The following is a 6,610-nucleotide window of genomic DNA, read 5'->3' as shown; positions in this document are numbered from 1 at the left end:
CGGTGACGGCGGCAGCTCACGGGTGCTGTCCGCACCCCTGAGCTCGCCTGCGGGGCCTGCACTGGGCAGTCCGAGGGCATCCCCATTTCACAGAGGGAGACGTGCTCGTCAGCTCCGGCGTCACTGGAGTGCGAATGAGGTCAGCCTAAGCTCACCCTCAGTGGCACGGCGGCTGACCGGCCTGTTGAGCAGCGCAAGTGAGGTCGCAGCGCCCTGCCCAGCGTGGCACCTGTTTCAGGCAAAATGGGAGAGCGCGCTGCCCTGGGGGTGGCGGCACATGGCACCCCGCCCACTGCCTGCAGCCAGGCCGGCCGCCCACGACGTAGTCCTAAAGTCTTCTGGCTGTCAGACCCTGCGTCTGCCGCCCGGGCAGTGGGGCCAGCAGCAATGTCCCTGTGCGTTTGCACTGGAAACCCAGAGCCTGTTCCTGGCAGCCGCCTGCGTCCTAGCAGAAAGAGCGCTCTGAAGGCAGAAGTTCCTTACTCCTTTTGCAGCCTATTTAATGTACTAGGGAGCTTCGAAAAGATCATGGAAAATGGCATTGGCACATGCATGTTTGGTGCAAAATTTTTGTGAAATCCATGCAGTTTTAACATGCACTCCCCACACACTTCGATGACTCATATTTTCTTAGCTCAGGCTACAGTTGGAGGGAAAATCTGAACCACACACAAAGTATTTTCATTAACTTCAAACGGGCGGATCTGGGCTGGACGGTGCCGTTACCCGTCCCTGGCCTTATCCCTGAGCCACGGGGCAGGGTCTGGGTGCACACACGGACCTCTGCGGGCACGCACGGCACACCCGGCCCTTGGTCCTGACTGGCTGAGGCTGGGGTGGGCCCTGGTGCCAGTGCCCTGTCGAGGGCTCCCTCTTGCACATGGAAGAAATAAACAGCTGAGAAGAACAAGGACAGGGGAGCTGGGAGAAAAGCAAGTTGACAGAGCCAAGCCGAGTGTCCTGGCGGAGCAGGAGGCCTGCGAGCCGCTCCTTCCTTTCAGTAGAGGAGGCTGTTATCACGAATAGCCGATACGTCCAAAAGCGTTCGTCCTGACCGCGGCGTCTTATATGTACAGATATATTGTTTACAAAACAACTTGAAGTTCTTTCTGGATTTCAAACCGCTGGTGGGTTGAGCACGTAAGTAAGTGTATTGCAGCTCACCACTGACTGAGCTTTCAGTGATGGAGGTTGAAGTGTGTGGAAGTGGGGACCGGCACTGCTACCCCGCAGGGGAGCTGACTGCGGGTGTGAGATGCCAACACCAGAGACCCGGCCTGGGACGCAGAATGAAAACCCACAGCACAGTAAAATAGAAAAAGAGAAGGTCTTTTAAATAGGAAAATCAAGATTTAAACAGAAAAGAGCACCCCCCCCCCAGGCCAGAAGGGCTGTGGGTAGGCAGCTGCTCGAGGACACCACCTCGGGGATGGGTTCGGTAACCGACTGGGGACCCTTGTCATGGGTCTCTAGGAAGGACTCTGGCCTCACCGCGGCCTCCTGTGCTCGGATTCGCGGGGCTTCTCCAAGGAAAGGAAGCCGATGACCCGTTACGCGTGCCCGGGGTGCACTTCGAGGTCAGCACCACACAGGACTGTCCTGCCCGTCAGCTCGTGGCCCAGGTGGAGCCTGGATGCAGCCAAGCATCTCGAGGTCCCCTCTACCTCGGCACCAGGGCATCGAGGCTGATCCCTGGCCACAGAGACCTGTGTGGGCCCCTGGGGACCCCTCGCTCACAACATTACCTGGAGCAGTACAGCGGGTCCCCGGATTTCCTGTGTCTGTTTTAAAGGAAGTTCCAGGCAGCGTGGCATCACGCTCTAACGTGGCAGCGGTTTTAGTCTCATTTCTTACACGTTTATTGCCAACGTTCTTCAGTCTCATTCTTCTCCTTAAAAAAAAATTCTTGGGCCAGCAGGCGGTGTGGTGGTTAAGGCACTGATCCCACAGAGCCCACTCTACAGTTCAAGGCCCAGACCCGGAGGCTTGAAAACCACAGTGGGCACAAGAGCAGGAGGGCCCAAAATCCCAAGGGGGGATGGAGGACTAGGGATTGCAGTGCAGCCACCCCCGGGGAAAGATTCTCACTTTCTGTCTCTCCTGTCTCTCTCCGGTGAGCACATGCACCATACGGCCAACATCTAAAGCAAATGCATTCTTCACCAATTACGACGGTGTGGACGCCCTGAAATGCTGTGATATTCATAGGGTAAATCCTGCCTGAGTGACCAGTTTTCGGAGCATCATCTGGTGCACCAGCCACCTCCAGTGGTACAGGGATTCTCAAGAAGTTTTTCACTCTTTTTTATTATCTTTACGTACCTATTTTTTTAAAAACATTCGGGTCTTTCTCCAGTCGCAGTCCTCTGTCGGCCACTCAAGTCCTCCGCGTTTCAGCGGCAACACCCTCTGGCACAGCCGCGCCTGGCTGATCCTCGCAGGCCTGGGTAACCTCCTTCCTTGGTTCCAATTCGTGGGCTTTGAACAGCAAACGAAGCCACCCCTCCAGGCGAGGCCAGGCCTCCCTCCTGGAGAGCCCTGACGAGGCTCCAAGCTGGAGGTCACACCTAGCCCATCCCCAGGCTGCCTGGAGCTCTTTTAAGACCTGGACAACCATTTGGTTCTGAATCAGCCATTTCTCCAAGGAGTCACAATTTCTCCTGATGGGAGAAATGACCACTTCTTGCTTCCTCTACAATATTTATATTTCAGAATGAATCTGGAGTAACTGCATTTTGAGGTAAAAATATCAACCCACTTCACCGACAAAAACCCTCCTATGACATGATCAACTGACATGATCTGGGACCGGCAGATGGCATCGCTGGACTCCCCTGTGATCCACTGCAGTTCGAGTTCCAGACCCAGGCATGAGTGTGTGCATGCCAAAAATTCCAAGAAGAGAATGGAGGGGAAGGAACTGTGGCTGGCCGTTCCCCCGGGGAGTGATTTCTCACTTTCTGTCTATCTCTCTGTCTCTCTAGCAAGTACGCGCACCCTATAACCAAAATCTCTCTTTAAAAAAAATTGACATAATCACCAGGCACCCACAGGAAGAGTCCATGGAGCTGCAGGTGTTTCCTCGCTGGGTCTGAACTCTCCCATGAAGATGGTACAGAGGGATCAGTGGATGGCATAATGGTTATGTCACTGGACTCCCATGTAGTCGATGGCAGTTCGAGTCCTGGACCTGGCAACTTAAACCTCATGCTGGGTGCGTGTGCCCAAGTGCCCACAGTCCTGAGAGGAGAATGGAGGAGGGATTACCCGTGGCTGACCCCCGGGAGTAATTTCTTGCTTTCTGTCTCTCTGGTGAGTACACACACCCTATAGTAAAAATCTCTCTTAAAAAACACAAAACAAAAAAATACAAGAGAAAACCGCAAAAAAAAAAAAAAAAAAAAAAAAGGTGACCCAAGAGCGTGTGACCGCGTCAGCAAAGCGAGCCGGACGGACAGGCTGAGGCTCAGCCGTGCGGGTCGTGAGACGGACAAGCCTCCAGGGTGCGTCCTGTTTTCTTGCCCTTAACAAGAGCCAGTCAAGGCTCTGAAGAAATTGCACACGAAGGTCCAGAAAGTATTATGCAAATTAGAGTTATTTAATTAGATTCTAGTTCAATTATTTAAAACAAACGTCTCAATCATCATTTTAATATTTTATTCTACATAAAATTAGGGAAGGATTGGCCAGAGACACGTGTCCTGGCAGGAGCAAACACCATTTATTTATTCAGTCAATAGGTTTTATACGCCGGAAGTCTGAGGTCCCGGTGTCTCGTCTTTACAGCTCTGAGGTTTCCAGTTCATTTCGGGGGTAGGAAGCGATCTGGGGGAAACGTCAATCAGTCAGAATTGAACTGTTTCCACGACCGTCAAAGGTACACAGCTTTCAGAGGGCCTGGACTGGACCAGAAGGAACCGGCCTGTCCCCCGATGACTGCCGCACGGAGGCCCTGACGCTGCCGTGGATGACGCCTGGTTTCTCACGTGGTGGAGCCGTGCATCCGCTTTCCCCCTCCTTCCTGGTGGCCGACTCGTCATTACCATGCTCCTGAGCAGCCCGTCACCGCCGCCTGGGGGCCCAGCAGCTGTGCTCCGAGCAGATGGGTCAAACCTATCCTCCAGCAGGCCCTTCACGGCCGGGGGCCCAGAGACTACCAGCGGGACATCCTGCCATGGGCGTCCCTCTGCCAGTGTGTCCCGGCTGGCACCTCTCACCCTGCTGTGCACCTGCTGCCTGAGAGCTCGGCCTCAGTTTAAAGGCCGACCGTGGGCTGGAGGTGGTACGGCCACAAAGGCTGGCCTGCGAGATTCCTTTCCTGCTTCATGGCCTTGCTGCACCTGCCAGGTGTGACCCAGGCTGGTCGAGGCTGGGGGACTGCAGTGACCCTGCCCCCTGCAGGGGTCTCCCCCACTCTCTCTCTCGGAGGAATTGAATAAACTTTGAAATGAGGAGAACAGGTTTAGCTGGGAATGAGCCAGCTCTGGAAAGCAGGCATGTAGGTTCACCTCCAGGCCTGCTCCGGGTGACGTCGGCCACCTGGGTGCCTTCTACTCCGTCCCCACCTCCAGAAGCGCTCTGAGGGTCTCGCCGACTCCAGCGCTTGGGAGTTGTGTATGTCATAAGGTCGTCCTTCCTCACCCCACACCAGCCAGGCCGAGGCTGCCCCTCCGTCTAGGTGGCCATACTCTGCTTCTCATCGGCTGCCACAGACGCAGAGACGCCCAAGCTGAGAGCTCACAAGAGCAGACCAAAAAGACAGTAACCGAGGACGCGGGAGCCACCACGGCCAACCCAGCTTTCTGAAAATGGCTGCAGAACAGAACGGGTGGCTTAATGGAAGAACTGACCCAGTTCCTCCCGTAGCGTGCAGGGACGCGGCCTTGCTTCGGAGAACTTGCGGGCGGTGCCTACAATCCCTTGTCTTGGCTGTGGTCACGGCTCAGAAGGCGGGCAGCAGGACAGCTCTGCAGTCAGGTGGCCTGGACGTGCCCTGCCAGGGCTCGCAAGCTCTCAGCACGGGCAGGTTCCTGAACCCCTCTTGCCTGGTTTCCTGATCTGTCGCCTGCAGGTACAAGGGCGCCCTCCTCATCAGTAAATAAAGCCGTTGGCGGCTGCTTCAGCCAGAGTCCTCAGTAAACGTCAGCAACTGCGCACCGTCACAACCAGACGGGGACACAGTTCCTGCCGCACATGCCCTTCGCTCTCGTCCCCACCTCCAGAAACTCGAGACCACCTCATTTCCTCCTGACGACACCACACCTGCGAGACGGTGAGACCGTTGGGCGGCCCAGCAGGGAAAGCGGGCCTCCCATGGGTCTCTCAAGCGCACCCTTCAGCGTCAGGCCTGTCCAGCTGCAGATTGCTCGCACCGTGAGCGCCTCCTGAGAGCTGCTCCCGGGCCCCGGCCCCGGGCAGGGAAGGCCACCCACCTCTGCTGTGCGTTTTCCCAAAGTCAGTCTGCTGCGGCCTTGGAAACGTTCCGGGACGCGGAGAGAGGAAGCCCACCCCTATACGTGAGGCACGTGGCCCGGCCCACACCCCGGCCCATGTTCCTTCCAGCAGCCGGAGGCAAGACCTCGAATGCAGGGCAACAATGTCCGCGCCCAGGGCTGCCGCAGGGCCGTAGCGTGCCCTCAGCGATGGTCACAGCTGGGCCGCGAGCAGTGGCTTCGTCTGTGCACGGGTGCTGACATTTACTGAGGACTCGCTAAATGCGAAATGTCCCCAGACTGCTTCGCACGTGCTGGAAGTGGGAAGAACGTCAGGGTTATCTTCAAAACGGACTTTTCCTTTTCTGCTCTAAGGGCTAGCCAGAGAGGCCTGAAATGACGGAGACATGCCGAGGCTCACCGCTTGTGAGCACTGGCGGGCAGGGTGGACAGAGCCCTGGGCTTTCCTGGCCCGGGCAACAGCTTCCCAGGTGCTCACAGGGACGCTCAGTCAGGCAACACGGATCTTTCTCCGGGCTGCGGCGTATTAAAGCAGGTATTCTTGTGCCCATACAGTGTGACACTGTCCTGAGTGAGGTGCCTGCAGGACACAGTGGCCTCATTCACCAGCTTGGGAACACTGCCCGGATTACAGTTGGCCAAAAAAAAAGTGTTCCTTCTCTGAGCCCAGACAGAGCCTGGGGCGAAGTGCGTGAGTGTGAGCAGGGCCCTCTGGGAGGGACATACTGCCACAGTACCCCTTCATCAATGCTGTTTTAATACACTTGGTGTTAATAAGCTTGCACTTCCCCTTCAAGTCAGCTCTTCCGCTTCGAAACGCAGTTTAACACTCAGGGAAACATCATGTTCTGAAAAATGTTTATTTATTTTGCATCCATGCACATGAGTTTTCCCGTCAGCATCTGCTGTGGACTGGCTCGATCAGGGTACTAGATGTTACTGCCACCTGATGCTATGCTTCTTTCTTTTAAAAAATACAATGCTTTGGGGAACCAGCAGTTAGCGTAATGGCTATGTCGCTGGACTCCCACGTAGTTGACCGCGGTTCGTGTCCCAGACCGGTGGCTTAAACTCACGCCGGGCGCGTGTGTGTGCGTGCCCAAGATCCCGAGAGGAGAATGGAGGAGAAGGGATTGCGGCGTGACCATCCCCCCTGG

Source organism: Tupaia chinensis, unplaced genomic scaffold (genome assembly GCF_000334495.1).
Source record: "Tupaia chinensis unplaced genomic scaffold, TupChi_1.0 Scaffold139767_1, whole genome shotgun sequence".
Classification (NCBI taxonomy): Eukaryota; Metazoa; Chordata; class Mammalia; order Scandentia; family Tupaiidae; genus Tupaia; species Tupaia belangeri.
Note: the sequence above shows the minus strand (reverse complement) of the source record.